Below are 8489 nucleotides of genomic sequence, written 5' to 3'. Positions count from 1 at the left end.
TCTTCTTCCAGAACCATAAGATTTCAAGACAAAACAAAAACGCGCAAAGTAGTTCCTATTCACAAGTTTTGGAACATCTAATCTGGTGGTTCATAAATTATAAAATGGAGTAAATGGGGGAACATAGACCTGGGGAGCATTCAAGACCAGTTCAAATATGGCTCTGATCCAAACTCTTGAGGAAGTACTCAACATCTTTGAGGTTCAATTTCTTTATCTCCAAACTAGAGATGATAATACTTACCCCAGAGAGTTATTGTAGAGATTAAATGAATACAATTTAAATGTCTTCCACACTGAATGGCACATACTAAACACTCATTCTTTTCCATCTCTCCCTGCTGCTCACCGTTTTCTCCATTTTCTATGAACCCAGCTGAATATGTAAGTATTGTCACTATTATACAATTCTTTCTATTTCTATATATAGTATAGAAATTTCTATTATAAAAAAATTCTTAATAGCCGAAACCGGTTTGGCTCAGTGGATAGAGCGTTGGCCTGCTGACTGAAAGGTCCCGGGTTCGATTCTGGTCAAGGGCATGTACCTGGGTTGCAGGCACATCCCCAGTGGGAGATGTGCAGGAGGCGGCTGATCGATGTTTCTCTCCCATCAATGTTTCTAACTCTCTATCTCTCTCTCCCTTCCCCTCTGTAAAAAATCAATAAAATATATTTTTTAAAAATATTTTAATAAAATAATTTAAAATGATCATTTCTGATGTTAGCAATATTTAGTAAGTACAAATAATCTAACAATCACGTGGATTTGGGTAACAATATATTTTTTAAAAAACAATAATTTTCCCTGGCTCATGTGGTTCAATTGGTTGGGCATCATTCCGTGCACTGAAAGGTTACCAGTTCAATTCCGGTCAGGGCACATGCCTGGGTTGTGGGCTCAATCCCCGGTAGGGATCATGCAGGAAGCAGCTTTCTCTCTCACATCAGAGACTCCAGAAATCAATCCAAGCCATTATGCTCAATTAATATTTGAGAAAGTGTTGGAAAAGCCTCATAGAATAAATATGTTGTTTCCTTTATTCACAGAACTGTGTGTTAGATCTGTGGGAAGGAATTACAAGACAGCTCCAAAAATTTATATGGAACCAAAAAAGACCCCAAGTATCTGCAGCAATCTTAAGAAAACAAAGCTGGAGGAATCACAAGACCAGATATCAAGTTATATTACAAAGCCACTGTAATCAAAAGAGCCTGGTACTGGCACAAGAACAGGCATATAGAACAATGGAACAGAACAGAGATGGTGGCACTCATAGCCACGAGATGGCTTTGCCCAGTCCCCTCAGCCCCGCCAGAGTCCCCCAGTCCTTTCTTCCCCGCCAGGGGGGTGGCAAGTGCCTTCAGTTGGGTCTGGCCGCTCCTTGCACTTGCCACCGGAGTCCCACAGTCCTTTCAGCCCAGCCAGGGGGGCAGTAGGTGCACAGTGTGGCCAGACCCGCCCTCAGCCCCTCAGCAGCCCAGGGCCAGCCGAGGCTTGCACTGCTGGCAGTGGCAGCAGCAGAGGTGTGATGGGAGCATTGCCTTCCCCTGATTACCAGATAGCTCCCACCCCTGATGGTTCCTGGACTGTGAGAGGGGCAGGCCGAGCTGAGGGACCCCCCTTCAGTGCATGAATTTTCATGCACCGGGCCTCTAGTTAAGTATAAACATTTTAATCCATGGTTCTATGTGTTTCTTGGGATCAATATGGTTAAATACTTAAAGTCAACTCACATAGGCTCTCTAATTTTATTTCCCAAGTTAGAGGAATAATAATATCTTAACATTTATAATAATACATTTGTTTTAAAGAGTTCATAATGCATTGGACTACTCTGTTATTAATTCTGAAGCATTTCTGTAGACCTTGTAGAGGACATCTATTAAATGCAGCTTACTAAATGGAAGCCATGCCCATGGGCTGAGCGACTTGCCCAAGGTCACACAGATATAGAGTTATAAGGATCAAATTATATGAAGTATGACAACCATAAAGTGTTTCAGAAATGCAAGATATGATCAGAGATATAAACATGTCTATAGTGAGCTCTTATAATTATTGACTGCTATTCATAATAGTTGTTCCCCCGGACTTTCTGGCCAGAACTAAAATAATACTTGCCACCACAAAAAAATCTCATGGAACATAATGAGAAAGAAGAATTTGAGATATATACAGAACTCTTTGGAAATATGGTGCCATGTTATTTTTTATGGATATTAATAGTGACCCTGCTACTGAAATAACCTCCACAACTTATTTATTTATTTATTTATTTATTTATTTATTTATTTATTTATTTATTTAAGAATAAGACAATTAATTTTGGAATCCTAGCCAAACTCTAATTTGGTGATTGACTTTCAGTATTTCTGAATCTCCTGCTCCTACTCAATTTCCTACTTGGCTGGAGAATTCTTGAAAAATCCTGTAGTGCTTTTTAAGTACTTACTACATGATGCTCTCTACACAGCTATAGAATACCAGCAAGACTTGTGTATTATTCTCCTTTATTCTCAGAACTTTTCAGAGTATAATTATCTTCTTCAAAGGTGTTTAGGACATGCCATGGTTGCTATGAAAATTATCAACCAACTAGAAACATTAGCTATTTTATGCCAAAAAAAAAAAAAAACAACCCAGTGTTTTAACAATGATTCACTTTTGGTCATCAGCTGTTTATTCGGAGTTCTCATTCTCTTGAAACTATATTGGCCACAAGAAAAAAAATATTTTCATATTTGGCTTCTTTTATGTGATAGTTTCATCTCTCATGTACCAACCATAAATTCTTTGCCTTTGGGACTTCAAATGCTTCAGGATGTAATGGAAAATTAGTATCACATGGTAAGATATTTGTTCCCATTGCAGAGTGGGCCAGCTCTGAAATTCAAACCCTAATGAGAACAAGTATGTAAATGAGAGCAGCCAAACCAAACAGATGAAAATCAAAGCCAAAGGAGTTTATAAAAGACATTTTTTAAGTCAAGGTATTCATTAATCCACAGCATTTAGACTCCGAATTCAAAGTAGAGCCTTTTTTCCCAATAGTTTGTTACTATAGTGACATATCTATAGACTTACATTTTAAAAAACTAAATAAGAACTTTTTATCTAGAGTAGCTCTATTTATTAAATTTTATTGTAAAAATGTTATTTAAACTAGACTAGTATACCAAATAAAAATATTTTAATCACCATGAATTACATATGAATAAAAATGGCTTGAGTCAAAGGAATGTGTATCTTGATCAAAATTTCAATCTTATGCTTCTACAGAATACCGAAGTGCTATATTCTCAGAATACTAAAGATACTTTCTACAAAAACTTTTGCATATGACCTAATATACAGCTTTCATATTATCTGAAATGTCTGCAAAGAATAAAATTGCTTCAATAAATTTTTAAATCTTCATCTAACAATTAAAATTATTTTTTCCTCTTTTCCTGGACTGTACCAAATGTTACATGATTTTGGGAATGTTTACTGCTTTGTTTTCATAATATTGAATGAAAATGTAGGATGTTGTAAAAATAGAAAAATTTATTTATACAATATTTATTGATAATCTAATATATGCCACATCTATTATAGGCATTGGGAATATAAAAATGAACAAAACAGATGAAAGCCTTTGCCCTCCTTGGAGTAAATAATCTATTTTAGTGTGGGAAGATAGACAACAAACAAAATAAGTAAATAACAATATATTGGAAGGTAGTAAGTGCTATAGGAAAAAAATGTATCAGGAAAAAGGAATGGGAATGAGAATCATGTAGTTTTGTTTGGTTTATTTTTTGTTAATCCTTACCTGAGGATATTTTTTCCATTGAGTTTCAGAGAGCATGGAAGGGAGGAAGGAAGAAAGGGAGGGACAGAGGAGAGCGAGGTAGAAACATTGATGTGAAATAAGCACATTAATTGGTTCCCTCCCCAACCAGGGCAGGGATCAAACCTGCAACCCAGGTACGTGACCTTGACTGGGAATTGAACCTGCAACCCCTCAGTACATGGCTGATGCTCTAACTACTGAGCAACACCAGCCAGGGCAAAGCGTGCAGTTTTAAATAGTGTAGTCAAGGTAGGTCTCAATGAAAAGGTGACATTTAAGCAAAGACTTTAAAGAGGTGAAGGAATTAGGCATAGAATATTTCAGGGAATAGGCAGTAAGTACAGTGAGTGCAAAGGTCCTGAGGCAGAAGAGTACTTTGGAGAATCAGTTATTAACTAGCAAATGTGGTGAGGGTTACCAAAGTTGAAGCAAAAAATGTTTGTATGCTGGCTGTTTCATGCAAAACTAAGACTCTAAATTTGTCCTTTGAGAGTCTAGATTCATAAAATTGTAGAACCAAAAATAGTCTTCTTAACCTCTTTATTTTACAGATAAAGATATGAGGCCCAGAAAGGTTATGACCTCTACAAAAACACATAGCTGGCTGGAATGTTGCAAAGCCTACAAACAGATCAAAGTTTCCTGATACCCCATTTTTTCAACTTTCCTTCTCATGTCTTAATTATTTTTCTGTCCTTTGTGTCCTATTAATTCCTTTTTATACTTGATCTTAGCCAAAAGGTCAAGAAGCAATTAATTCCTTTTTAATTTCATAAATTAAAGTGTCTTTGCATTAATTTAACTCAACTGAAAAAAGCATTAATTATTCCTAAATATTATCTTTTGATAGCATTTGAAAATATACTATTCCTGAGGAACAATTTATCTTTGGAAAGCAATTATGAAGTGACATCTATCACATAACTAAAATTGTAGTCTTCTCTATTTTTATAACTTTACTTTTGGTTTAGGTGATATATGTAAGTACATTTTTATATGCAAATCATATGTGATTATTGCAGAAAATGTGGAAAATATTTAAAAGTCAGGCAAAAAAAGTCTATAATTTCATCACCCAGAGATAGCCACTATTTAAATTATGATGTATTTTCCCCAAAATTCTTTTCTATGCATGCAACTTTTTTCAAAGATGAGGTATAATTTTAATATTTTTAAATTGGATATTCTACCATTTTTAAAATATCATCAAATAATAACAAACATTCGCCTTCAAAATAGTTTTGATTTTTGAAAATAGAAATCAGCTAGAAATAAAGTTTATTAATAAGGTGGGCTATATAAGCTCAGGTAATATTTTTCAACCCATAACAAGGTGCTATTGTAAAGTAATATATGATCAATGGTCATAAACATCATAATTTAATTGTAAGATAATTTAAAAGTTTTAGAATGATATTTAATAAAAATGCAACACTAGAACATGTGCATCCCTCTAAAAGAAAGGCAACCCACCAATAACAAAATGTTTGACCTTGCCTCCTACCTCTTCCATAAAGTTACCTCCTCTGTGGCTCTTTTATGATTTGCTGAATGCTTCAAAGCATCCCTAGATTTATCTATGTATATGTTTATCTATTGTAAAAATGAGGCTCAGCCTTGAGCCTCCCTAAAATTAGCTCTACTTGTTAGAAGTTATCCTTATCAGGCGGTCTAGCACACTTATCTACTAATTACATTTAAACAAAATTGTTCCCTTTTTACCTGTTGTTCAGAGTTGCTTGTTGTTTTTTAAGTGGTACATTTCAAGTTCTTCTTGAGTAATCAAAATCACTGCCTTAAGTTACTTAGGATTTCATTGGAAAAAAGATTTCTGTCTTACAGGTATTTAATTAGTTGTTTTGCTGCATAGTTATTAAATCTCTGTATAAGAAATGTCATATAAATTCTTAAATATTTCTACCATTTTGGTATGATACAATATTATAGCCCTATAAAGATAAACTTATCTTTGACAATGTAAGAGAAGTTTTTCTTAGACCTTTCTAAACATAATACTCAATAAATTCTAAACTATGAGAGGTAAAGAAAATAAAAAGTATATTTTTTCAATGTAAATTCTCTCTTGGCTTCTCATTACATCTAATCTAATAATAGACAAACATGGTAATTGACCGTACCTTCGCTATGCCTCCCATTGGCTAATCAGAGTGATATGCAAATTAACCATCAACAAAGATGGCGGTTAATTTGCATATGTAGGCTCCAAGCAGCGGAGCGAAGCCCGAAGGGCCGCGGGGCCAACGGAGCAAAGCCGGACTGCCCCAGGGCGGAGCAGCGAAGCCAGACGGCCCTGGGGCCAGAGCAGTGAAGCCGGACAGTTCAGGGGCCGGAGCAGTGATGCTGAAGGGTCCTGGGGCTGGAGCAGCAAAGCCAGACGGTCCCGGGGCCAGAGCGAAGGCCTGGGTCCCGGGTGCCAGAGGCAAACCAGTGTCAGCAGCCAAGGGAAGGGAAGGCCTATTGCATGAATCTCTTCATGCAACAGGCCTCTAGTTTAAAATAAAATGCAAGTTCCTTTATTTGGCCACAAGGTCCATATTGTCTGGCTCTTGATCCCTCCAGATACCCTCTTAAATGCCCTGCTTCCTCTCGGATGCCCGAGCTTCCTCCCACCGCACACTAGTTTCTACCACATGACCACTGTCCCCATCTCTCTCTTCCTTAAATACTGGCTATCAACGAACTTGCTCTTGGTTCAAAGAGCCTTTCCCCTCAGGTCCACTTGCCAGATGCCTAAGGTGCCCTTGCCCTCACTTTCCACTGTTATTTTGTTTCTTCTTAACACTTTTAAGTATTTGAAATTACCACATTTAGTTGTTTATTTCTTTGGTATCTGTTGCTCTATTAAAATATAAGACCTATTAAAACAAGGGCTTTCCTTTTCTCGTCTAGTTCATAACTATTTTCCCCAAGTCTAGCAAAGAGGCCTGCACATAGGAGTTTTCTAAATATATGCTGAATGAATGAACACACAGATAGTTGGAGCTGTTTGTTGACTGAAATTTTTTCTTATTTTTTCTTACACTAAAATAAAATATTTCAAATAAAACAGTAATAAGCAAAGTTATTTTAAACACAGTAGTTAAGCTTAAAGAAATTCAGTGGAGAGTACTTGACTAATATGAATCATCACTACATAATCTATCTTTCTTGAAAAGATGCATTCTTGTGGGATAGGTTGATTTTTTTTCTTAGAGAGAAGTATTGTATTAATGGCATACCTATAAAATAGGCAAGGATGTAAAATTTATAAACTAAAAATCTAGAATTAGATCAGTTTCTGAATAAATATACGCAATATGCAAAAAAAGAAAGATTAGTATAAAAATCCAGAAAAAATAGGGTGAAGATAGAAAAATATTCTAAATATTTGAAGATGAAAATATATTTTAATATAGTCAATTTGGTTCAAAAATAGATTAGTGTCACAATATGGATATCATAGTAATGCGGTTCTAATTATTCATTAGGGCTTTGATGGCCACAACTGGAATGACCCTATGGTTAATATTTTACCTGAAGTTTGCATTTTCTCCCTATTTATAACTAGCTTCTTCTCCAAAGATCGCATGTTACAGATGGGGAAGCAGAGTATTAATTTGCAGTGAAGCAGCTTATTATATAGCCATTTTAAGTAACACGCAAATCCTTGCGCAAACATAGATCTTGTATTGAGCCTTTAGTGAATATGAATGCTGTCAAAGTAGGATTTCAACTATTCTAAAGTTAAATGCTAAGTGTTTTACTTCCAGTGACAAAAGAACTAGTTATTTTGGAATTAAAACATAACTGGGAATACAAGTTAGTCAATATTCTATCTGTGCCTTTCAACCCTTAGTTCCTATGAATGACCTTCAGATAATCAATTGAGAAAAAAAGAGAAAGGACCAAAACAAATAAAATTAAAAATGGAAGAAGAGAGTAATAACTGACTCCACAGAAATACAAAGGACTGTAAGAAAATATTATGAACAACTATATGCCAATAAATTGGACAATCTGGACAAAATGGATATTCCTAGAAACATGCTATCTTCCAAAACTGTATCAGAAAGGATTATAAAATCTGAATAGGCAGATTACAACTTGTGAAATTGAAGCAGTACTCAAAAAACTCCCAACAAACAAAATTCATAGACAGGATGACTTACAGGTGAATTTTATCAAACATTCTAAAAACAACTAATCCTACTCAAACTATTCCAAATAATACAAGATGAGGGAAGACTCCAAAGGTTCATTTTACAAGGCCAGCATGATCCTAATTCCAAAATCAGACAAAGGCATTACAAAGAAAGAAAATTATAGGCCAATATCCCTGGTGAACATAGATGCTAACATCCCCAACAAAATGTTAGCAAACCGGACCTAGCAATACATGAAAAAGATTACACAACATGATCAGGTGGGGTTTATTCCAGGGATGCAAGGTTGGTACAATATCTATAAATCAATAAATGTTATATACCACATACAAAATGAAAGATAAAAATCACATGATCATATTAATATATACGGAAAAGCATTTGATAAAGTCTAGCACCCATTTATGATAAAAACTCTCAGCAACATTGGAATAGAGGGAATATACTTCAATGTAATAAAGGCCATATATGACAAACCCACAGCCAA

At 35.4% G+C, this 8489-nt stretch overlaps 1 non-coding gene across 1 annotated transcript; it reads left to right on the top strand.

Moving 5' to 3' along the window:
* Positions 1 to 956: 956 nt before the first annotated feature.
* Positions 957 to 1091, top strand: LOC132232201 (small nucleolar RNA SNORA18). The gene has a single exon (XR_009452339.1). It is a non-coding gene; the product is annotated as a small nucleolar RNA SNORA18 (small nucleolar RNA).
* The last annotated feature ends 7398 nt before the right edge of the window (positions 1092 to 8489 follow it).

Source organism: Myotis daubentonii, chromosome 3 (assembly GCF_963259705.1).
Source record: "Myotis daubentonii chromosome 3, mMyoDau2.1, whole genome shotgun sequence".
Lineage (NCBI taxonomy): Eukaryota > Metazoa > Chordata > Mammalia > Chiroptera > Vespertilionidae > Myotis > Myotis daubentonii.
The sequence above is the reverse complement of the archived record's forward strand: the minus strand, read 5'-3'. Positions and strand labels throughout refer to the sequence as shown.